This window comes from Bombina bombina, chromosome 9, assembly GCF_027579735.1.
Source record: "Bombina bombina isolate aBomBom1 chromosome 9, aBomBom1.pri, whole genome shotgun sequence".
NCBI classification, from domain to species: Eukaryota; Metazoa; Chordata; class Amphibia; order Anura; family Bombinatoridae; genus Bombina; species Bombina bombina.
Window position 1 is genome coordinate 56,455,031 of NC_069507.1, and position 26,882 is coordinate 56,481,912.

At 39.2% G+C, this 26,882-nt stretch overlaps 1 protein-coding gene across 9 annotated transcripts in view; it reads left to right on the forward strand.

Annotated features, from left to right (window-relative positions):
- KCNMA1 (potassium calcium-activated channel subfamily M alpha 1) overlaps nt 1-26,882 on the forward strand; it is a 940,359-nt gene that overhangs the window by 33,140 nt on the left and 880,337 nt on the right. The gene's annotated exons all lie outside the window — the stretch shown is intronic.

Here is a 26,882-nt window from a genome sequence, read left to right on the forward strand (position 1 = left end):
TGTGTTTAGCTGTAATTTTCCTCTTACTCATTTACTGTACCCACATATATTATATACCGTTTTTCTCGCCATTAAATGGACTTTCTAAAGATATCATTATTTTCATCATATCTTATAATTTACTATAAAAAAATTATAAAATATGAGGAAAAAATGGAAAAAAACACACTTTTTCAAACTTTGACCCCCAAAATCTGTTACACATCTACAACCACCAAAAAACACCCATGCTAAATAGTTTCTAAATTTTGTCCTGAGTTTAGAAATACCCAATGTTTACATCTTCTTTGCTTTTTTGTAAGTTATAGGGCCATAAATACTAGTAGCATTTTGCTATTTCCAAACCATTATTTTTCAAAATTAGCGCTAGTTACATTAGAACACTAATATCTTTCAAGAATCTCTGAATATCCTTTGACATGTATATATTTTTATTTAGAAGACATCCCAAAGTATTGATCTAGGCCCATTTTGGTATATTTCATGCCATCATTTCGCCGCCAAATGCGATTAAATACAAAAAATTGTTCACTTTTTCACTAATTTTTTCACAAACTTTTGGTTTCTCACTGAAATTATTTACAAACAGCTTGTGCAATTATGGCTTAAATGGTTGTAAATTCTTCTCTGAGATCCCCTTTGTTCAGAAATAGCAGACATATATGGCTTTGGCATTGCTTTTTAGCAATTAGAAGGCTGCTAAATGCCACTGCGCACTACACGTGTATTATGCCCAGCAGTGAAGGGGTTAATTAGGGAGCATGTAGGGAGCTTTTAGAGGTAATTTTAGCTTTAGTGTAGTGTAGTACACAACCCCAAGTATTGATCTAGGCCAATTTTGGTATATTTCATGCCACCATTTCACCGCCAAATGCGATCAAATAAAAAAAAATGTTCCCTATTTCACAAACTTTTTCACAAACTTTAGGTTTCTCACTGAAATTATTTACAAACAGCTTGTGCAATTATGGCACAAATGGTTGTAAATGCTTCTCTGGGATCCCCTTTGTTCAGAAATAGCAGACATATTTGGCTTTGGCATTGCTTTTTGGTAATTAGAAGGCCGCTAAATGCCACTGCGCACCACACGTGTATTATGCCCAGCAGTGAAGGGGTTAATTCTGTAGCTTGTAGGGTTAATTTTAGCTTTAGTGTAGTGTAGTAGACAACCCAAAGTATTGATCTAGGCCCATTTTGGTATATTTCATGCCACCATTTCACCGCCAAATGCGATCAAATAAAAAAAAACGTTCCCTATTTCACAAACTTTTTCACAAACTTTAGGTTTCTCACTGAAATTATTTACAAACAGCTTGTGCAATTATGGCACAAATGGTTGTAAATGCTTCTCTGGGATCCCCTTTGTTCAGAAATAGCAGACATATATGTCTTTGGCGTTGCTTTTTGGTAATTAGAAGGCCGCCAAATGCCGCTGTGCATCACACGTGTATTATGGCTAGCAGTGATGGGGTTAATTTTGTAGCTTGTAGGGAGCTTGCAGGGTTAATTTTAGCTTTAGTGTAGAGCTCAGCCTCCCACCTGAAACATCAGACCCCCTGATCCCTCCCAAACAGCTCTCTTCCCTCCCCCACCCCACAATTGTCCCCGCCATCTTAAGTACTGGCAGAAACTCTGCCAGTACTAAAATAAAAGCTATATTTGGGGTTTTTTGGGGGTTTTTTCTTAGCATATTTACATATGCTACTGTGTAGGATCCTCCCTTAGCCCCCAACCTCACTGATCCCCCACCAAACAGATCTCTAACCCTCCCCCTCTGCCTTAATGGGCGCCATCTTGGGTACTGGCAGCTGTCTGCCAGTACCCAGTTTAGTAAAAAAAAGTGCTTTTTTTATTTAATTGCCCTTTTCTGTAGCTTCCCCCCCTCCCCCCTCCAGATCAACCCCCCACCCCTTCCAGATCTCTTAGATTATTTGTTTATTTATTTTAATGTTTTTTTTTAACTTTTAACACCCTTTATTTTTCTGAAGTGTAGCGGTTCCCTTCCGCTCCCGCCCGTGCACGCGCCCGCCACCCCCCCGTGCACACGCTCCCGTGTGCGCTCCCGTCTGTCCCGCCCCCGATCCCGCCCCCCTCCACTTCATTCGGCACATCGATGGCAGCCCACCCGCCTCCCAGACTTGCTCCCACCCACCAACGATACCGGCCACCGATGTCTGGTGCAGAGAGGGCCACAGAGTGGCTCTCTCTGCATCGGATGGCCAAGGAGGGTTATTGCAGGATGCCTCGATATCGAGGCATCACTGCAATAACCGGAAAGCAGCTGGAAGCGAGCAGGATCGCTTCCAGCTGCTTTCCAGACCAAGGACGTACGCCACACGTCCTCGGTCATTAACTGTATTTTTTTTGAGGACGTGTGGCGTACGTCCTTGGTCGTTAAGGGGTTAAATGTCTGAATGACTTGTACAGTGCATCTATTATAAGAACTAAGAGAAAGTCTCACATTTAGAAGGATATGAACCCCAACATGAATCAGGTAGACCATATAGTTTCAAACTACTTTTTAATCTACTTCTATGATCAAATTTGCTTCATTCTGTTGGTATCCTTTGTTGAAGAAGCAGCAATGTACTACTGAGAGCTAGCTGAGCACATCAGGTGAGCCACAACAGGGGGCATATATGTACAGCCACCAATCAGCATCTAGCTTTGCCTCCCAGTAGTGCATTGCTGCCCCCTGAGCCTACCTAGGTATGCTTTTCAACAAACGGTATCAAAAAAATTAAGAAAATTAGATAATAGAAGTAAATTGGAAAGTGGTTTAAAATGGTAAGTTCTATCTGAATCCTAAAGGAATGGTTTGTTTCATGTCCCTTTGAATTACAGGTAAAGGAGGCAAAATAAAGTATCATGCAAAAGTATATATTTTTTACTTTACATGTTAAAGGGACACGAAACCCAAAATGTTTCTTTCACGATTCAGATAGAACATACAATGTTAAAACAACTTTCTAATCACTTCTATTATCAAATTTTCTTTGCTCTCTTGGTATCTAATGTTGAAAAGCAGGGACAAAATCTCAGGAGCGTGCACGTGTCTAGAGCACTATATGGCAGCAATTTTGCAAGGGTGTTATCAATATGTAAGTGCCCTAGATGACAGCACTATTTCCTGCCATGTAGTGATCTAGGTATCTCTTCAACAAAGGTTAACATGAGAATGAAGCAAATTTGATAACATAATTAAATTGGAAACTGTTTTAAAATTGTATGCTCTGTCTAAATCACAAAAGAAAAAGTGTGGGTTTCAAATCCCTTTAAACATTTTTAATTACAATTACAATTTTTATGACTTTTTTTAAAAATACTAATTTACTATAATATATTTCATATCATTGAAATGCTTAAAAAATACAAAACTGAAAATGTAACCTTTGTTGTTCATATATAATTTTACAAGACTTTTCAGTTTATATCTGTTATCACGTTTACTTTGTTTACTTGGTAGCCTTTGTTGAAAAGCATACACCTAGGTAGGCTGAGGATCACTAAGGCACTATGGGGAGCTAGCCAATGATTGGTGGATACACAAGTATGCTTCTTGTTACTGGATGTGTTCAGCTAGGTCCCAGTAGTGTATTGCGGTTCTAGACCTGACTTTAAAGGGACAGTCTACAATAGAATTGTTATTGTTTAAAAGATAGATAATCCCTTTATTACCCATTCCCCTGTTTTGCATAACCAACACTGTTATATTAATATACTTTTTACCTCTGTGATTACCTGGTATCTAAGCATCTTCTGACAGCCCCCTGATCACATGACTGCTGGTCCTGAGAGGAAGCCGCCGCTGATCACAGCACTAGTCGCACAACTCAGATGTGAAACTAGTTGATTGGATCTGCTTGGGACCAGCAGTGCTCTGCAAGCCCTTAATGGTATTTTTACTGTGTGTATAACCCTTTTGCAGGGGGTTAAATACACACTAGTCTAGTGCATGAAATATTTTGACTATAATGACTTGAGTGTGTTAAACACACAGCTATATTCAACCAATAGTGCAATCATACAATGCTATAACACAGAGTATTTTTGTTTCACACTTTTACGTCCCTTTAATATTTTTTATACAGTTAATATCTATTTTCTGTGTAAAAACATTGATTAATATGTCTAAAGAGTGCTTGTTTGTATACAGGACAATAAAATGTATTTGTTTCATCCGTGAGCACAAACATGCTTTTATGTTCTGTATCTGTACTGTTTTGATACAAAATATGTAGCACATTTTTGTTCATTTTTATGATTTTTAAAAATATTGATGTCATTTTTTTAAATGTCCTGTCTGATTGGGTTATATTTGCAAGTGAATTGCCATTATTTTCTCCTGGAACTGAGTGAAGAACGGTCTCTTCCAGCTGTTTGTAACACCCAGTAAAGTGGCACACTGCCTTTAAACGCTATGTAGCGGCCATTATGTTTTGCATAAGATTACAATATCCCATTTAAATTACATCAGGGAGTTGATACTGTGAGACATATGGACAATAAAATGACTATTATTTCTTCACACCTTCCTGTTAACATGTTGGGTCACAAAGTTTATGTTTGCTAATGAGCAAGTGATGCGCTCTGGGACTACACATTTAAAGGGACATTGTAAACTAGATTTTTCTTTGCATAAATGCATTTATATAGCCCACCTGGGAGAGTTTTGTAAAAATGTATAGTTTTGCTTATTTTTTCAGAACATTGTGCTTATTTTCAGACGCCTAACCAAGCCCCACAGTGTCAAATGTATACGCTTGTTTACAGACTCCTACTGGCTCCTGCTTATGATATCTGTCTTTTCATATGCAGGGGAGGGGGGCATGTCTACTCTTCTTGTCTTCCCAGCCCCTTTCACTGGGTGTCCCAGCCTAACCTCATAAACAGTGCTAAACTGGGAGCTTCTAAGTAATCTTTTAAAATGTTTTATACTGGATTTTTATATCAGCATACGTGCATATTCTTCTTTATAGTAGTGTCTATTACATGCAGGTATATGAAAATTGTTGTATACTGTCCCTTTAAGCAGGGAGATACAGCTAGCAGGTGGTACCTCCCTGCTTCAGTGTGACGTTTCAGAATGTCCTGCCCTGCTGAGTGACAGCATCATTCATTGCCACACATTTCAACAGAAAAGTGTCTTTTTTTATGTCAACATCTTGATTACGTATGTTTATATACAGTATGTGATTAAACTTAGATTGTAAGCTCTCTAGGATGCAGGGCCTTGTAATTATTCGTTCTCATTCTGCCTTCCCTGTATCGTCTTTATATACTGTATCCCTCTGTATAGCGCTATAGAAACTGTTGACGCATTACAAGTAAAGATAATAATCATTAATGAAAATCATTTTATTCCATGTTATTATCACTATAAGCAGCACCCAAACAAAGGAATGGCACCACTGTCCTACTGTGCTCAAAGACATAGTGGTACATTTCAATCTTATCTTTTTGACATAACTGTTTAACCCCTTTGCTGTCAAAGTGGGCAGCCTCCTGGCAGCCAAGGAGTTAAATTACTGCCATGGTTTTGGAAGAAGGATGATCCTATTTAGAACACATTGTTTACCTAGCAACTTTCATGTGGCATGTGCCAGTTTGGGGGTTGGTTACTATAACCTTCCCTCTAGCATACCATGAGAAAATAAATATTAAATAAAACTCGGCCAGTCAGAAAAATACACTCTTTATTTATATATGGTGTTATACTGTCATATGTCAGCGTCTCTTTCAAAGGTCAGCGAAAATGAAGTGAAAATGTCAGTTGAGGAGATCATAGGAAACAGAAATGAAGTGTAAAGCAGATTTGGATCACTGCTGTCTCCATTTAATAATGATAGTGAGGTTGCTCTGCTGACGGGATTTCCTAAGGTGGAGAGTATGACCGCTATACAGCTTGTTCATTTATTTTGTTGTGGTTTAATGTGAGTAAATATTATGCACTTTAGTAACATTGTTATTCCACTGTAAGTACTGGATCTCTTTGTTTACTTTGCAAAATAAACAAAAGTTAACATTTTTTTTAAAGGGGCATGCAAATGATATATTAAAGTGAAGGCAAACTTTGGTGAATGAAAGCCCGTTTTCTAAAATTACTATTAAAAACAGGGGCACTTTCATTCATCAAAGTTTACAAAGCAGCCGTTTTGATTAAAAACTTACCTCTCTTCTTTGCACAGCCAGAGCAGCTTCCCCCTCCTGGAAATCCTCTCTTCACACGTCAGCAATGACTAATCCGGCTTCCTCCAATCACAGCATGGCCTTAGGCAATGACTACCCTGGGGGGAAAGCCGTTATTGGAGGAAGACGGATTTGTCATTGCTGACGTGTAAAGAGAGGATTTCCAGGAGGGGGAAGCTGCTCTGGCTGTGAAAAGAAAAAGGTAAGTTTATTTATAACCTTGACTTTCTCTTGAAGGAAAGCATGGTCATGATCTAAAACTGGAGGGTAGCGCTTGCTGGCTACATTTAGCCACCAATCAGCTAGCACTACCCAGGTTCTGAACCAAAAAATGGGCTAGCTCCTAAGCTTTACATTCTTGCTTTTTTGCAAGAGAACAAAGAAAAAATGATAATAGGAATAAATGAGAAAGTTGCTTCAAATTGCATATCTGAATCATGAAAGAAAACATTTGGGTTTAGTATCCCTTTAAGAAGCAGGAGTTGTAAGACCGCTGCTCCTTAACCTGTCCGCCATTGAAATTATCCCAATACAATACAATTGGGATGTTTGTCAGCTCCTGTTTGCGCACGATTCGCCAGTGAGCAGGGGAGGCATTGCACAAGCATTTCTGGTGAAATGCTTGTGCAATGATAAATGCAGACAGCGAATCATGTCCGCTTGACATTTGATAAATGGAGCCCAAGGTCTAGACTTGCAATAGAGATGGGAATAATGTAAAGAAATGTAAAAAGCATCAGGGTTATAAGGTTTTCTAAGAGCTAATTATTAATATTTATGGCCTTCTGTTTTTTTTATGCAAGACAAATTGATATATCTGTATTTTTGTTTCCTCTTGCATCATTTAACAAATTGTAAAGTTGAAATTAAACTTTCGTGATTCTGAACGAGGGTGCAATGTTAAACAACTTTCCTACTTCTGTTATGTAACTTACTTTTAGTATCCATTGTTGAAAAAGCAAAGTTAGGTTTAGGAGCAGTGATTCACTAGTGGGATCTAGCTGGTGAGCTGATGGCCGCACATATGCCTCTTGTCATTGGTTCACCAGATCTGTTCACCTAGCTCCCAGTAGTGCATTGCTGTTCTTTCAATAAAAGATACCAACAGAATGAAGTAATGTGGATTTTTTTTTTTTTATCGTATGCTCTATATTACTCATGAAAGAAACATTTTGGGTTTTATGTCACTTGAACAAACTGCTATCTTTGTTGGAAAGCAGAACTCATATATTGTGCTCAAAGAGAAATCTCATTACATCAGCATGAAAATGTCAACCTGTTGAAGATTTGAATGATTTAACCCTTAGGTTGCCAGAGAGAGGGAGCTGTATGTAATACACTGTACTGCAAGAGATGTTAAGAGGTTATAAAAGGACACTGAACCCATATTTTTTCTTTCATATAGAGCATGCAATTTAAAGCAACTTTTTAATTTACTCCTAATTTTCTTTATTCTCTTGGTATCTTTATTTGAAAAAGCAGGAATCTAAAGCTTACAAGCCGGCCCATCTTTGGTTCAGCACCTGGGTAGCACTTGCTGATTGGTGACTAAATGCAGCCACCAATCAGCAAGCACTATCCAAAGTTCTGAATCAAAGATGGGTCGACTCGTAAGCTTACATTCCTGCTTTTACAAATAAAGATACCAAGAGAACAAAGAAAAATTGATAATAGTTTTAAATTAGAGAGTTGCTTAAAAATGCATGTTCTATCTAAATCATGAAAGAAAAAAGTTGGGTTCAGTATCCCTTTAACCCTTTGAGTGCTTATGACGGCTCTCAGCCGTCACAGAGTTTCTCACTCTGGTGCTAATGACGGCTCAGAGTCGTCATGAGTACTCTCCCACCTTGAGGGAGATCTGGGGGCTCCTTAGTGCTCCTACCCCGGCGATCGTGCTTGTAGAGTGACAGGCATCGCCGGGGCTTCACGTGATGCGTGGTGATTTTCGTGATGACGTCACCGTGCAACTTTATTTATACTTAACAATGTTAAGTATAGGAGGAGGGGGCATGCTGCTTAGAAGTCTGTATCTCAGGCATCTAAGCAGCTACAGAACCCCAGGACCCACTGTTGGAAAGGTAATCGCCTAACCTCTCCAACAGTGTAAGTATTGGGGGTCTGTAACAAAAAAATTAAAAAGTTAAAAAAAATAATTAAAAAATAAAAAAATTCAAAGAAAATATTAGCACCCAGGTGGGAAATGGCTTAGCAGCCAAAGGGTTAAGCATTTGTACCAGCATTAACATGGATTTTTGTTTTAATGGAACAAAATATTATTCATGTCATAATTAAAGGGATAGAAAGATCAAAATTGAAATGTGGATAGGTGCATTTCAATGTGAAATATAAGCATTTTTACAATATACTTCTATTAGCAAAAGTGCGTCTAGTAAAAGCTATGACTGTTTTTCTGCACCTTATTCGCATATCCCTTGAGGGCCTGTGCACCAGACACGACACCTTCTCAGAGATCTATCAGCGTTGTGTATTGCCACTGCTCATATAACTGGACATATGCGTATGCTGCAGTAATAACTTTTACTAGAAGCATTTTTGATAATAGAATTATATTGCAAATTGAAATTAATCCATGCACATTTCATTTTTTACCTTTCTATCCCTTTAATTAAAGGGATATGAAACTCAAAATATTTCTTTTGTATTTCAGGCAGAACATATAATTTAAAAAAAAGTTTCCAATTTACCTCTGTTATTTGCTTTGTTCCCATGATATTATTTTGTATTAAAGAGATACCTAGGTAGGCATTGGGCGCACTAAATGGCAGAAAATAGTGCTGCTACCTAGTGCTCTTGCAAATGGATAACATTTTTGCGAAACGGCGGCCTTATAGTGCTCTAGATATTGGCCGGGTTCTAAGCTACAGCCCTGCTTTTCAACAATAGACACCAAGAGAATTAAGAAACTTTGATAATAGAAGTAAAGTAGAAAGTTATTTAAAATTGCGTGCTCTATCTGAATCAGGAGAGAAAAACATTGGGTGTCATTCCCTTTATCTTTCACTGCACCTCTCTTTTAATTTATCTGCTGACATCTCTTTATAATTTCCTCATTAAAGCATATTTGATAGGAATATGTCAATAAGATAAATAGAATATATGTGTGTGTAATTAGCTGTTATATTCAATAGTGTCTGCAGGTCTGAAATAAAAGTGTAATTATTCCTGACTTCTGGTGCAGATATGCATGATATACTCTATATGCTGAAATACAAGGCTGGTAGTAGTATATATACTTTTACATTATTGCAGCACATTATATTCCTAACTAATATCTTTGTAAACAATGCAGGTTCCATTCCGACAATACATCCAGTGCCATTCCTGTACCCTAAATCACTCTGTTTATTTTAGATCTACTCTAGGGAGAAGGTTACGAACTAAGCTAATTATACCCCTGCAAAGCACAGGGACGGTTATAAATAGGGGACGGTTCCCCATTGCTGTTCTGTAGTTATCCTAGTAGCTAACTCAAGTAGGAAGGAGAATGCGTTTATTATTGTATCCTCTAAGAATTCAGCTGATGAATCACAACCAGGAGCCTGTGTGTGCAGACAGGCAAATGCACAAGGGCAAATCAGCTTATTATGGTTTCAATGACTGAAGAGGCAGGAACTACAGACTCAATATTTCATGATTTCTCTTGAGCTGCAGGTTAGGGCTACATAAAAAGTTCTGTGAAGATTATAATTTTTATGACACAGTGAAACAGCACAGATTTTCTCTAACCTTGTAAGTTTCTATACTTTTATTTAATATTTAAAGAGATATGCAAATGCGATAATAAAACACTCTAAATTAGAACATTTTATTCTTGCATAAATGCTTGGTGGTAACTATGCATTTAATTCTTGCAAAGGAATTAAATACATTGTTAAAGGGACATGAAACCCAAAGATTGAGATAGAGAATACAATTTAAAAAAGTTTCCAATTTACTTTTATTATTAAATTTGCTTTGTTCTCATATTATTCTTTGGTGAAGAGAGCTGGCATTGACTTGAGTTAGCAATGGCTCAGTTTACATGATACAAGTCCCTGCCAGGTCTCTGAGCATACATACTGTTTAAAACACTGGTGTATGAGTCATATTTAGATATGCTTCATGTCTACATGCACAGTAATAGCTCTTACTGAAAACAATGATAGTTTTTAATACAAGTATTTTTGCCAATACAAGTATAGTGAAAAAAAATACTTCTATTCAAAAGTGGAATGCATTAATGTGTATTTCAGTTGTGGCGAGAATGTCCAGTTAAAGTGCACTTCATTAAAATGTATTTTCTTGTATTAGCCCCGTCTAATCACAGTGTCCCCGATTGCGACATTGAACTGAATGTACATTCAGTTAAATGGTGCGATCAGTCGCGCTGTGATTAGACTGTGCTCCCGTGAAGTGCTTTTGAAAATAAGACCCGCTCAGAAGAGCCTGGAGAGGAGACCAGGTAAGTTCGACTTTGATAGCAAAAATCTCCCCAACCTTTTGATTTTAAAAGCTGACACTAAGATAATGTTATATAATTATGCACTATGTACAGAATTATATAACATTATTTTTAAAGTTTACTGTCCCTTTAAGTTGGAGAGGTGATTTTATTTCTTCTGTTATGTGTGATCAGTCCACGGGTCATCATTACTTCTGGGATATAACTCCTCCCCAACAGGAAATGCAAGAGGATTCACCCAGCAGAGCTGCATATAGCTCCTCCCCTCTACGTCACTCCCAGTCATTCTCTTGCACCCAGCAACTAGATAGGATGTGTGAGAGGACTATGGTGATTATACTTAGTTTTTATAACTTCAATCAAAAGTTTGTTATTTTACAATAGCACCGGAGCGTGTTATTGCCTCTCTGGCAGAGTTTGAAGAAGAATCTACCAGAGTTTTTACTATGATTTTAACCGGAGTAGTTAAGATCATATTGCTGTTTCTCGGCCATCTGAGGGAGGTAAAAGCTTCAGATCAGGGGACAGCGGGCAGATGAATCTGCATTGAGGTATGTAGCAGTTTTTATTTTCTGAATGGAATTGATGAGAAAATCCTGCCATACCGTTATAATGACATGGGAGTGGGATAGACCCGGTGTGCCGTTCTCACCCCCTCCAATATTTAGAAAGATGTTTCCAATAGACGCCACCACACGGGACTTATGGCAAACGGTCCCTAAGGTGGAGGGAGCAGTTTCTACTTTAGCTAAGCGTACCACTATCCCGGTGGAGGATAGCTGTGCTTTTTCAGATCCAATGGATAAAAAATTAGAGGGTTACCTTAAGAAAATGTTTGTTCAACAAGGTTTTATATTGCAACCCCTTGCATGCATCGCGCCGATTACGGCTGCGGCAGCATTTTGGATTGAGTCTCTGGAAGAGAACCTTAGTTCAGCTACGCTGGACGACATTACGAACAGGCTTAGAGTCCTTAAACTAGCTAATTCATTCATTTCGGAGGCCGTAGTACATTTAACCAAACTTACGGCTAAGAACTCAGGATTCGCCATTCAGGCACGTAGGGCGCTGTGGCTAAAATCCTGGTCAGCTGATGTAACTTCTAAGTCCAAATTACTTAATATACCTTTCAAGGGGCAAACTTTATTTGGGCCCGGTTTGAAAGAAATTATCGCTGACATTACAGGAGGTAAGGGCCACGCCCTGCCTCAAGACAAAGCCAAAGCTAAGGCTAGACAGTCTAATTTTCGTCCCTTTCGGAATTTCAAAGCAGGAGCAGCATCAACTTCCACTGCACCAAAACAGGAAGGAGCTGTTGCTCGTTACAGACAAGGCTGGAAACCTAACCAGTCCTGGAACAAGGGCAAGCAGGCCAGGAAACCTGCTGCTGCCCCAAAGACAGCATGAACCGAGGGCCCCCGATCCGGGACCGGATCTAGTGGGGGGCAGACTCTCTCTCTTCGCCCAGGCCTGGGCAAGAGATGTTCAGGATCCCTGGGCGCTAGAGATCATATCTCAGGGATACCTTCTAGACTTCAAATTCTCTCCCCCAAGAGGGAGATTTCATCTGTCAAGGTTGTCAACAAACCAGATAAAGAAAGAAGCGTTTCTACGCTGTGTACAAGATCTGTTATTAATGGGAGTGATCCATCCGGTTCCGCGGTCGGAACAAGGACAAGGGTTTTACTCAAACCTGTTTGTGGTTCCCAAAAAAGAGGGAACTTTCAGGCCAATCTTGGATTTAAAGATCCTAAACAAATTCCTAAGAGTTCCATCGTTCAAAATGGAAACTATTCGGACAATCTTACCCATGATCCAAAAGGGTCAGTACATGACCACAGTGGATTTAAAGGATGCTTACCTTCACATACCGATTCACAAAGATCATTACCGGTATCTAAGGTTTGCCTTCTTAGACAGGCATTACCAGTTTGTAGCTCTTCCATTCGGATTGGCTACGGCTCCAAGAATCTTCACAAAGGTTCTGGGTGCCCTTCTGGCGGTACTAAGACCGCGAGGAATTTCGGTAGCTCCGTACCTAGACGACATTCTGATACAAGCTTCAAGCTTTCAAACTGCCAAGTCTCATACAGAGTTAGTTCTGGCATTTCTAAGGTCGCATGGATGGAAAGTGAACGAAAAGAAGAGTTCTCTTTTTCCTCTCACAAGAGTTCCATTCTTGGGGACTCTTATAGATTCTGTAGAAATGAAGATTTATCTGACAGAAGACAGATTAACAAAGCTTCTAAATGCATGCCGTGTCCTTCATTCCATTCAACTCCCGTCAGTAGCTCAATGCATGGAGGTGATCGGCTTAATGGTAGCAGCAATGGACATAGTACCCTTTGCACGTCTACATCTCAGACCGCTGCAATTGTGCATGCTGAGTCAGTGGAATGGGGATTACTCAGACTTGTCCCCTACTCTGAATCTGGATCAAGAGACCAGAAACTCTCTTCTATGGTGGCTTTCTCGGCCACATCTGTCCAGGGGGATGCCATTCAGCAGGCCGGACTGGACAATTGTAACAACAGACGCCAGCCTACTAGGTTGGGGCGCTGTCTGGAATTCTCTGAAGGCTCAGGGACAATGGAATCAGGAGGAAAGTCTCCTGCCAATAAACATTCTGGAATTAAGAGCAGTTCTCCATGCCCTTCTGGCTTGGCCCCAGTTAAAAACTCGGGGGTTTATCAGGTTTCAGTCGGACAACATCACGACTGTAGCTTACATCAACCATCAAGGAGGGACAAGAAGCTCCCTAGCAATGATGGAAGTATCAAAGATAATTCGCTGGGAAGAGTCTCACTCTTGCCACCTGTCAGCAATCCACATCCCGGGAGTGGAGAACTGGGAGGCGGATTTCTTGAGTCGCCAGACTTTTCATCCGGGGGAGTGGGAACTTCATCCGGAGGTCTTTGCCCAAATACTTCGACGTTGGGGCAAACCAGAGATAGATCTCATGGCGTCTCGCCAGAACGCCAAACTTCCTCGCTACGGGTCCAGATCCAGGGATCCGGGAGCGGTTCTGATAGATGCCTTGACAGCACCTTGGGACTTCGGGATGGCTTATGTGTTTCCACCCTTCCCGCTGCTTCCTCGATTGATTGCCAAAATCAAACAGGAGAGAGCATCAGTGATTCTAATAGCGCCTGCATGGCCACGCAGGACTTGGTATGCAGATCTAGTGGACATGTCATCCTGTCCGCCTTGGTCTCTACCTCTAAGACAGGACCTTCTGATACAGGGTCCATTCAAACATCAAAATCTAACTTCTCTGAAGCTGACTGCTTGGAAATTGAACGCTTGATTTTATCAAAACGTGGTTTTTCTGAGTCGGTTATTGATACCCTGATACAGGCTAGGAAGCCTGTCACCAGAAGGATTTACCATAAGATATGGCGTAAATACCTATACTGGTGCGAATCCAAAGGTTACTCCTGGAGTAAGGTTAGGATTCCTAGGATATTGTCCTTTCTACAAGAAGGTTTAGAAAAGGGTTTATCGGCTAGCTCATTAAAGGGACAGATCTCAGCTCTGTCCATCTTGTTACACAGGCGTCTGTCAGAAAATCCAGACGTCCAGGCCTTTTGTCAGGCTTTAGCTAGGATCAAGCCTGTGTTTAAAACTGTTGCTCCGCCATGGAGTTTAAACTTAGTTCTTAACGTTTTACAGGGTGTTCCGTTTGAACCCCTTCATTCCATTGATATAAAATTGTTATCTTGGAAAGTTCTGTTTTTAATGGCTATTTCCTCGGCTCGAAGAGTCTCTGAGTTATCAGCCTTACATTGTGATTCTCCTTATCTGATTTTTCACTCAGACAAGGTAGTTCTGCGTACTAAACCTGGGTTCTTACCTAAGGTAGTCACTAACAGGAATATCAATCAAGAGATTGTTGTTCCATCCTTGTGTCCAAATCCTTCTTCAAAGAAGGAACGTCTTCTACACAATCTGGATGTAGTTCGTGCCCTCAAGTTCTACTTGCAGGCAACTAAGGATTTTCGACAAACGTCTTCCCTGTTTGTCGTGTATTCTGGTCAGAGGAGAGGTCATAAGGCTTCGGCTACCTCTCTCTCCTTCTGGCTTCGTAGCATAATTCGTTTAGCCTATGAGACTGCTGGACAGCAGCCTCCTGAAAGAATTACAGCTCATTCTACTAGAGCTGTGGCTTCCACTTGGGCCTTTAAGAATGAGGCCTCTGTTGAACAGATTTGCAAGGCTGCAACTTGGTCTTCGCTTCATACTTTTTCCAAATTTTACAAATTTGACACTTTTGCTTCTTCGGAGGCTATTTTTGGGAGAAAGGTTCTTCAGGCAGTGGTTCCTTCTGTATAATGAGCCTGCCTATCCCTCCCGTCATCCGTGTACTTTTGCTTTGGTATTGGTATCCCAGAAGTAATGATGACCCGTGGACTGATCACACATAACAGAAGAAAACATAATTTATGCTTACCTGATAAATTCCTTTCTTCTGTTGTGTGATCAGTCCACGGCCCGCCCTGTTTTAAGGCAGGTAAATATCTTTTAAATTATACTCCAGTCACCACTTCACCCTTGGTTTCTCCTTTCTCGTTGATTCTTGGTCGAATGACTGGGAGTGACGTAGAGGGGAGGAGCTATATGCAGCTCTGCTGGGTGAATCCTCTTGCATTTCCTGTTGGGGAGGAGTTATATCCCAGAAGTAATGATGACCCGTGGACTGATCACACAACAGAAGAAAGGAATTTATCAGGTAAGCATAAATTATGTTTTTTTTAGATCCTATTACCTAGATTGTAAATCCCCACTAGAACAGGGATCATCATTTGTTTGCTATTTTGTCATAATCTTTTCATCATATACTTGTGTAGCATTGCAGAATATGTTGGGTATTAGTATTAATAATACTAATGATAATAATAATAATATATTATTATAGTGACTTTCTTATTCAATAAACATCAAACGTTGCATATTTATCGATCACACTTCATATAATAACATACAAATAAGATTTATATCATACTGGTGAGAACACGCTATTTGTACAGCTACAAATCCCCTAATCTGGAATTCCAAAATCCAAATTTATTCTTAAATCTAAACTTTTTTTTTTTATTCTTTTTATTGAGAGAGAAAAATTGTACAGTCATGCAATAGTACAGTTCAAAGATGATAAATATAGCCAGACATGTGTCACATTACATAACATAGTAATCAATACATCTGTCATTATGTAAAGTGCATAAATATGTAGATATGGATGTGTATCTAAACAAAATAAAGCTGTTTTCCTCAAATTCTCTCTTGTTTTCCATTTTTTTTAACCTTTTAAACACATTAAACTCAGGGCCGTCTTTAATATCGACTGGACCCTGGGCAAAAAATTTCTTGTGCCCCCCCCCCACCCCATGCAATTTCGCTCTCCACCTCAACATCCCAAAAAATAACTACATTTTTAATTTTTTAATTATTAGCCCAGCGGTGGATTATGAAATAAATAAATTGCAATATGTGAAACTGGACCTAAGCAGTACTAATAAGTAAATAAATATATAAATTATATAAATTCCTCCACTGTGGATTCATTTAATATTCTTTTGAATGTGATTCTGGTGTGAGGTTAGCTGGTTAAAGAGATTTAGGGCAGCCAACAGTAGCAAAGCAAGGTAAAGACTGAGGAGGAAGCATGGAGGTGCAGACAAATATAAGTTTACTGACTAGAACAGCAGAACTACTATGGGAAGCTGTAAAATCTGAGACAGAGAGAAAATAAAAACTATAAAAATAAACCTTACATTAATGTGTGAAGTATCAGCATGACACTATACATCAGCCACAGCAGCACATGTCACTTCTTTGCTAGGAACAAGTTCCCTCTCACCCTGCACTAGACAATGCTGCATGGGGAGGGGTGTGTGTGCCCTCACTTATTCTTTCCACTGACACCTTTCTACAAAGCACTGTTCCCCTAACAAACTTCAGTTAGTTGATCTTAGGGCCACAGCAGAAAGAGCAGGGCTAAGGGGACCAGCAGACTGGATGCTGTCTGTCCAAGGCTGCATGAATACAGTGTGAGACGAGTCACACATTCTCAAGACTGAAGAGAGCAGTGTATGCAGCTGCACAGATGCTCAAATCCTCACATGCCTGCCGCTCCAGCTTTCTGCTGCATGCGCCTACAGCCAGCCCTACCCAGAAACAATCCCCACAACCAGAGCAGTTACCTGGTAACAGTGGTAACCCCAGTTGACCTTTTATGATGCAGTGGGAATGGCTGGATGCCGAGTTAGGGCTTTGCATTCTTTTTTTTTTAGGACTCTTGGGCACCTCAACAGAGACTGGGGCCTGGGCAGCTGCCCCTTTTGCCCTGTGTTAAAGACGGCCCTGATTAAACTAAACTCCCTTATCAAACTAAGCCACAACCCATATTTGAACCATAGGTAAACTTGAGCAGTTATTACAATAGATATTGGATATATATTAAAAAAATGTTCTTCTTTTTGAAATCCAAACTTTTTAACTTATATTTTTTTTTTTAAATAAACTTATCAAAAATTACTTTTTTTCCTGCCTGTAAGTCGCAATCTTCTCTGCCTGTGTTATTGGTTTGATTTTTGTAATCTAAAATGCAAATGATAGTCTATATTTATTTAAAGACAACAAATAGTATTATTACAAGTAAACATTGCCTAAATGACATTAGATATATTTGTCTACAATTGGTTCCTTCCCCTCTCCAAACTGTCCCATTTTACAGAAGCAAATATTTCAAAATCCAAACTATTCTAAAAACCAGACTTTTTCTGGTCCCAAGCAGTGTGGATAAATGGTTTTCTTCCTGTATTGAATCTAGCTATATACGGTATATATGAATATAAATATGTTATGTAAGATATAGTTTTAAATTGACGCCTTGACGACCTTGGTCATTAAGGGATTGTGTGGCTATAATAGCGCGGGTCTTGACTCTATTGGAAGGCCGGCTAAAATATCTTGGTCTTGCTGCTGGTCATTAAGGGGCTAAAGGTATCTTTTTTTTATAGCGGAGACATATGCTTAGGAGCCGGCCCATTTCTGGAGCACTAAATGGCACCAGTTTTGCAAGACAGTTATCCATTTGCAAGAGCACTAGATGGCAGTGCTATTTCCTGCCATGTGGTGCTCAAAATGGCTATCTAGGTATCTTTTCAAAAAAAGAATATCATGCGAACAAAGCAAATTTGAAAATAGAAGTAAATTGGAAACTTTTTTAAAATTGTATGCTCTGCCTGAACCAAAAAATACACTTTTTGGGTTTCATATCCCTTTAAATTTCCTTTCCATTTTGGATATTGTGTCCCTTTAAAGCAAATCTGTCATTGCAAAGCTTGTTTAGCTATTTTTAAACAAGAGCTAAAACAGGTGCAGTGTGCTGATTTGAGGCATGTTTCATCGTCAGTCGTGTAATGTACCTATCCTTGTGAACTGAAAGAGAACATGACCGTAGAACAAACCTCAAAAATGTTTTTGCATGTGACCCAAACTGGTGCAAATATTTGGGGTGCTATTATAAAAAAGGGTTAGGTTAGTGGTGGGTTTAATTAAGAATACACTACAAAATAACAGCAGTGCCTTTCTTGTGTAATGGAGCAACCGACTTATTTATTGTATAATAAGGTTTGGGGTCTGAGTGACACAAATACTGTGTATGAATGTTGGTGGCCCTATTGGAGAAGGAGCAGTGCTGACCTGGCACCTTTTCCTTATCCAATATGGCCTCCAGGTATATCACATATACTCAGAGTGCATGAGTGTTAGATGTCATATGTTATTGCAAGTATAGACAGTCAGCCCATTGTTATTTTAGTACGAATTGCAGATTTAAAGGGACAAAGTGGCCAACATTTTGATTTTAGAGAGATTTTATTTTTTGCTTTTTGAAAAACTTCCTTTTTGGTCCTGTCCTGAATAAATCAGTGCTTTCTTTTCATATTTGCAGATTTGTGTCTCTGTCCACCAGTAAAGCAGAAGTAGTTGTGCTTATTATCTAACGAGGACTATCAATAATTACAAAACCAGTATTGCATTATTAGTTTTAATTTAAACTGATTGTACACATTTTTTTTCTTTTTTTATATGTATAATTACTGCTTTCCTATTCATAAAAGAAAATGTTTGAAAATTCCTTTAAATCCTGAGTATGCTTTTTGTATTGTTGGTAATAGACAAAAATGCCCTTCTTGTTTATTGATTGATTGATTTTTATTAACGTTGGACAAGTTGCAGAGAGGGAGTGTGTGTGTGTAATAATGAGTTATACTGGGAAATAGTGAGCTTATTAATTGCATTGCACTTGTTGATTTTTAACATTTATGGATGTGTAAAAAAAATAATTGGTTTATCAAAAAATTGGAGGGCACAATCATGCAATTTGGGTGAACCATTATTAGCTTCAGCACATTAGTATACCTGTGCTAACCAGTACGTATCTCAGGAATGACTTTATTTAGGGAAATGGAGACTGCAATTGAGCGATTCTTTGTTTTATGTGCCTTAAATATAGCTTTTTTGTTGTTTTTGCTTTAAGTGACTCATCCACTATTACAATTAAATGAAGCGTTCTTGTGCTATTATACCATAAAACATAAGGCTGTTAGATCAGCGATCTAACATAATGCTTGATTTACAATCACTGGAGAGCTACTAGAGGGTGGAGCCGAGTGCTGAGTTGTGCTTTATAGAAGACGTAAAAACATCACTAATTAGAATTGTCTGATCTTTATGCTGTGAATGTCAATGCATCTTTTATAAACCTCTGTTTTTGCTTAGCTTTGCTCAGTTACTCTCAGACTTGTATGGACCGTGATGGAGATAAGTGGCATGATATATTCTCAGTATAGGAACATGGAACTCATAATTGAAATGCACACACATACATTTTAGTTTTCAGTAGAAACATTCTTGTGTAACACATGTTTTAGCAAATATGCTTCTAGCCAGAGTGCATGGAACATATTTTTCATATGTCCTTCATTCTAACACCGCTCTTAATAAAATAGAATATATTGTGTTGGTGATGATTAATTTGGCACTAACCTTAAGCAACACACCTTAATTAACCCTAACTCCAATGTGCCCCAAAATTCAATTATCACTAACCATGATCTGGCTCTCAACCACAGAAGAATCTCAGAAGAAGAGAGTGAATAAAGTTCATGCTTGACAATGAGGCCTCTCACTGCATACCTGATTAATTCATTTACTAAAAAATCAGGATTGCTTAAAAGAGGTTAGCTAAATAGGAGAGAATCAAGGTCTAGCCCTAATCTGGGGTTATTGTAGGGACTTATATATGGGTCCTTTATTTGTTTGGGTAGTGCAAAGTGGGTCTCGTTAGTTCACAAAGATGTTGGTGGTTTCCCTGTAGCTCTCAATTCTGGCAAGCCATGTGCTACCTTACAAAGATAAACTAAATACAACTATACACTGCATCATTTTTGCTGTCCCATATACATATGGCTAAAAACTCCAGTTATTCATAAAACAAGACTACTGTTTGTGTGTACAGTTTAAAGGGACAGTAAAGTCAAAATTTAACTTTCAGGGTCACTCTAGATCAGTGTTTCTCAACTCCAGTTCTTTAGGACCATTAACAGCCAGATATTCATTATATCTTAACTAGAGCACGGGTGAAATAATCATCTGAAGGGTGAGAGCAGGTTAGTCACCATGGTTACTGATTAGCTGGCTATTTCACCTGTTCTCTAGTTAGGATATCATGACTAACTGGCCTGAGTAAGGGTCCTGAGGACTGGAGTTGAGATTCTAGGTAGAACCATTTAATTTTAAACAAATTTCCAATTTAACTTTTATTATCAAATCTGCTTTGTTCTTTAGTATCCTTTGTTGAAATGTAAAACTAGGTGGACTTATAGGACCTCATTGGTATGCATTGTTGCTTCCATAGTATGCTAAAGATACGTGCATTCTATTGATGTCATATGAGCCCACCTAGGTTTCCACCTTAACAAAGGATATCAAGAGAACAAAACACATTTGATAGAAATAAATAATAAAGTTTAAAATTGCATGATCTACCTTAATCATAAAATTCTAATTTTGACTTTAGTGTCCCTTTAAATAATGGACTCACATGCATGCTCCTGAGCATACCTCAGTATGTACTCAGGGAAAGGAGATATATTTCAACAAACAATGCCAAGATAAAGAGTTTGATTTTCTGAATCATTACGCTGTAATGTGGATTACCGTATCCCTTTAAACCTTGTGATTACTTTTTCTCATAAACAGTGACCAGTCCCTCTGTTGTCACTAATGTTATATATGCTTTGTCTATCTCAAACATTGGTATATATATAGTAGTATGTGTGTGTGTATATATATATATATATATATATATATATATATATATATATATATATATATATATATATATATATATATATATATATATATATATATTTATTGCAGAAATAACTGCATACATCCAATAAGCCTATTGTATAGGGGTCTGGCTTATTCATTATATATTATTTGTTTGAAAAAAAGGACAATAAGGACATTAAGAGGAGAGAAAGAGACTTTAAATGAGAGAAAACTGGTTTGTGTGTCACAAGTTATAGGTGACAAGCAGCCTGGGAAGGGGGAGGGACACAGCAGCTGTGGACTCTGCAGGAAAGGCCCAACTGTCAAATACCAGGATGTGCCAGTCAGGAAGCAGAGAGAGGGAGCAGGGCACAGACATTATACAAACACTGTGTGTGGTTAAAGGCTGCTAGGGTTCCCTTCAGATCTGCTGTGTAGAACACAGAATGTTTATAATCATTTTACTAATTGTCTCCTTCACCAGCATCAGTTGTATGTCATGTTCAGTATCTATCACTGAAGTGACCCTGCGCTGTGTGCATCCCATAAGTAACCCTGTACTAGTGCTCTGTGTGTATCCCCTGAGTAACCCTGCACTAGGTGCTCTGTGTGTACCCCCTGAGTAACCCTGCACTATGTGCTCTGTGTGTACCCCCTGAGTAACCCTGCACTAGTGCACTGTGTGTATCCCCTGAATAACCATGCACTAGGTGCTCTGTGTGCATCCCCTGAGTAACCCTGCACTAGTGCTCTGTGTGTATCCCATGAGTAACCCTGCACTAGTGCTCTGTGTGTATCCCCTGAGTAACCCTGCACTAGGTGCTCTGCGTGTACCCCCTGAGTAACCATGCACTAGTGCACTGTGTGTATCCCCTGAGTAATCCTGCACTAGTGCTCTGTGTGTATTACATGAGTAACCCTGCACTAGTGCTCTGTGTGTATCCCATGAGTAACCCTGCACTAGTGCACGGTGTGTATCCCCTGAGTAACCCTGCACTAGTGCACTGTGTGTATCCCATGAGTAACCCTGCACTATTGCTCTGTGTGTATCCCATGATGAGTAACCCTGCACTAGTGCACTGTGTGTATCCCCTGAGTAACCCTGCACTAGTGCACTGTGTGTATCCCATGAGTAACCCTTCACTAGTGCTCTGTGTGTATCCCCTGAATAACCCTGCACTAGGTGCTCTGTGTGCATCCCCTGAGTAACCCTGCACTAGTGTTCTGTGTGTATCCCATGAGTAACCCTGCACTAGTGCTCTGTGTGTATCCCCTATGTAACCCTGCACTAGTGCTCTGTGTGTATCCCATGAGTAACCCTGCACTAGTGCTCTGTGTGTATCCCCTATGTAACCCTGCACTAGTGCTCTGTGTGTATCCCCAGAGTAGCCCTGCACTAGTGCACTGTGTTTATCCCCTGAGTAACCTTGCACTAGTGCTCTGTGTATCCCCTGAGTAACCTTGCACTAGTGCTCTGTGTGTATCCCCTGAGTAACCTTGCACTAGTGCACTGTGTGTATCCCCTAAGTAACCCTGCACTAGTGCTCTGTGTGTATCCCATGAGTAACCCTGCACTAGTGCACTGTGTGTATCCCCTGAGTAACCCTGCACTAGTGCACTGTGTGTATCCCATGAGTAACCCTGCACTAGTGCTCTGTGTGTATCCCCTGAGTAACCTTACACTAGTGCACTGTGTGTATCCCTTGAGTAACCCTGCACTAGTGCTCTGTGTGTATCCCATGAGTAACCCTGCACTAGTGCACTGTGTGTATCCCCTGAGTAACCTTTCACTAGTGCTCTGTGTATCCCCTGAGAAACCCTGCTCTATTGCTCTGTGTCTATCCCCTGAGTAACCCTGCACTAGTGCTCTGTGTGTATCCCCTGAGTAACCTTGCACTAGTGCACTGTGTGTATCCCCTGAGTAACCCTGCACTAGTGCTCTGTGTGTATCCCCAGAGTAGCCCTGCACTAGTGCACTGTGTTTATCCCCTGAGTAACCCTGCACTAGTGCTCTGTGTGTATCCCCTGAGTAACCCTGCTCTATTGCTCTGTGTCTATCCCCTGAGTAACCCTGCACTAGTGCTCTGTGTGTATCCCCTGAGTAACCATGCACTAGTGCACTGTATGTATCCCCTGAGTAACCCTGCACTAGTGCTCTGTGTATCCCCTGAGTAACCCTGCACTAGTGCTCTGTGTGTATCCCCTGAGTAACCCTGCACTAGTGCACTGTGTGTATCCCATGAGTAACCATGCACTAGTTCTCTGTGTGTATCCCCTGAGTAACCCTGCACTAGTGCTCTGTGTGTATCCCCTGAGTAACCCTGCACTAGTGCACTGTGTGTATCCCCTGATTAGCCCTGCACTAGTGCTCTGTGTGTATCCCCTGAGTAACCCTGCACTAGTGCTCTGTGTGTATCCCCTGAGTAACCCTGCACTAGTGCACTGTGTGTATCCCCTGAGTAACCCTGCACTACTGCTCTGTGTGTATCCCCTGAGTAACCCTGCATTAGTGCACTGTGTGTATCCCCTGAGTAACCCTGCACTAGTGCTCTGTGTGTATATCCCCTGAGTAACCCTGCATTAGAGTCTGTGTGTATATTACCTGAGTAACCCTTCATTAGAGTCTGTGTGTGTATATCACCTGAGTAACCCTGCATTAGGGTTTGTGTGTATCCCCTGAGTAACCTTGCACTACGCTCTGTGTGTATTTCCTGAGTAACCATACACTATGCTCTGTGTGTATCCCCTGAGTAACCCTGCAGTTTGCTGTGTGTGTATCCCCTGAGTAACCCTGCAGTATGCTCTGTGTGTATCCCCTGAGTAACCCTGCACTACGCTCTGTGTGTATTTTCTGAGTAACTCTGCTGTACGCTCGGTGTGTATTTTTTGAGTAACCCTGCACTTCGCTGTGTGTACCCCTGAGTAACCCTGCACTACGCTCTGTGTGTACCCCTGAATAACCCTGCACTATTCTCTGTGTGTTTATCCAGAGAGGCCATGCACTATGCAATAGTATAATAACAAATCAAAGTGCAAAAATTAAATGTTATAACACATAATAGTATTTTAATTTTTGCATATGTTTCTTTAAAGACTAATCCCTCACAAGGTGTTACAGACCGGAGCAAGTGCACAGATTTCTTCCTTTACCCTTCACTGACCTTATTCTCCAAATTTTTCATGGGATTAAATTAACTCATCTCAATTAATCAGTATTAATTGTGCTTATATGTTCCAATTATACCCCTTGGGGAACATTAAACACTAAACAGAAAAAAATCTATTTACTTAGAAATCAATAAGTGACAAGCCCCAGAGCTTGATGGGACAGTGAGAGAATAGACTATACAAAAAACTGTGCTTATTTGGAGTTTTACTAGCACCCTCTAGCATTTATAAAAGTTTATGAGTTTACCTTAGCCAACCTGAACTAATGTTATTGTTGTATTGAAAGGTAAAGCTCTATGGGCAGATAAGGCTTTTAACCCTTTAATGACAGGGTTAATTTGTCTACATTGGAACAATGTTCCGATGTAAACAAATTGAAATCCCGTGATCGTGCACGCGATCACAAGATTTCAATAATGGTATTGGGTCAGGGGGGCGTCCCTATGACACTAGGCACACCCTCCAGACCGCGATTGCATCCTGGAAGCGCCGTTGGCTTCAGGACAGCTAAATCCTGGCACAGTTAGGACGGTATAGAACGTCATAACGGCTTTAAAAGGTTAAAATTTATATAGTAAAGTTATTGTTTTGGTGCAGATTTATTGTTTCTATTATAGAGAATTGGGATGAAAATCCTTCTCGTACTCCATAAATTTATAGCATAAAGTATGTTTTTTAGACTTCTTATTGCCTCTTTAAGTGTGGTGTTGATTTATAAAAATGTTGTGACATTTCTAGTCATTATAGGGCACAAATACTTTTTTTAAGGACTGTAAAATTAAACTTTTAAAGGGACATTAAACAGTTTGGGATTGTGACATTGCAACAGTAATTCATTATTTGTTTTGCCTACATTTCTTGAAATGTAATTCTGAAAATTGTGTTTTCCAGTTCCTGTTAGAAATGGAAGTTCAGACTCCAGACTTAAAGGGACATGAAACCCAAACATTTTCTTTCATGATTCAGATAGAACATACATTTTTAAACAACTTTCCAGTTTACTTCTATTATAAAATTTGCTTTGTTCTGTTGGTATCACTTGTTGAAAAGCATACCTAGGTAGATCCAGGAGGTGAGAGCTACCTGCTGCGGATTGGTGGCTACACATATATACCTCTTATCATTGACTTACTGATGTGTTTATCTAGCTCCCAGTAGGGCATTGCTGCTTCTTTAATAAAGGATACCAAGAGAAGGAAGCACAATTGGTAATAAAAGTAAATTAGTTGTTGAAAATGGTATGCTCTATCTGAATCATGAAAGAAAAATGTTTGTGTTTCATGTCCCTTTAACACTGCTATATTCTACACAGTCATTGGTTGCTCTCTCTAGTGAACCATATATAACGGTTTCTAATTGCCTCAGCAGAGAAGGAAACCTAGGTTATAACATGGTGCCCATTGTTTTATACACACTATAACTTTACACTTATTTCTTCCAATATTTAAACAATTAATATAATGTAAAAATACATCAGCATATCATTATCCTATAATTATTTGGTTTGGATAGATGATTCTATCTAGCATTTATTTAGTGTTTAATTTCCTTTTAAAGGGACACTAAAATATAAATTAAACTTTCATGATTAAGATAGAGCATGCAGTTTTAAGAGATTTTCCAATTTACTTCCATTATCAAATTGTGCACAGTCTTTTTATATTCACACTCTCTGAGGCACTAGCTACTAATGAGCTTGTGCAAGAGTTCACAGTGTATACGTATATGAGTCTGTGATTGGCTGATGGCTGTCACATGATACAGTGGACTGACAAATTGAAGTACATTTTTAAATTTGTCAGAAAAAAACTGCTCATTTAAATTGCATTGTCTTTATATTGTATTTAATAGTCCTTTAATTGTCAAATGAAAAAGAGATGATAAACATTATCAAGAGGCTTTTCAAGGGGTGTATCTTTGAGATGCACAACAATGTAACATTTTCTAGCATTTATCATTTTCATTTTTTAAAATAATTTATTTGGCATTTAGATCTTTTGTCTCTGCCATTTAAAAAGGGTAAAGATTCAGCCCTCCAAATTTATCATTAGTTTTGTTAGTTTTAATATATATATGCATAAGTACATGGGACTTAATGTTTATTTCATTGTATTTAAAAAATAAAATTAAAATTAAAATTGACAAATTAAAAACACGTTATGGAACCCAGACAAAATACTGCAGAGGAAATAGCATTCAACCATGTGTTTGTATTACTCTAAACACTGCAAGTAAACTTTGATTAAAAAGGGTATATTGTGTCATTACAATTATTTGAGCAGCATTTAATTGAAAGCATTACAATATGTATTATTCATCATTTTAAAGGAATTGTACTTTTTATTTATTTATTTTTTAACTTCATTTGAGCAAGGTCAATTACTTCCTGTCACAGCCCCACAAGGGGGCTGTGCTCTCTACAAGAAGGCAGAGGAGTAGTGGTTGCTAGGAGACACCTGCACTAGTACCAGTCAGTTTCCTACACATGCTCAGTAGAAGACGGTAGCTGCAAGAATCATGTGACTAGTCAGTGGCTACACTGAGAATTTCTAAGTGCTCATTTTGCAATGAAAAAGTAAGATATTTGCTGTATATAACATAATCTGTCTTTAATTAACATATTTTTTTTTACTAATTGAGCAGTTTCATAGCTCTTTATCAAACTATTCTTGTCACTCATAACAATATGTCATAAAAGAAGGCACACATATTTTGATCA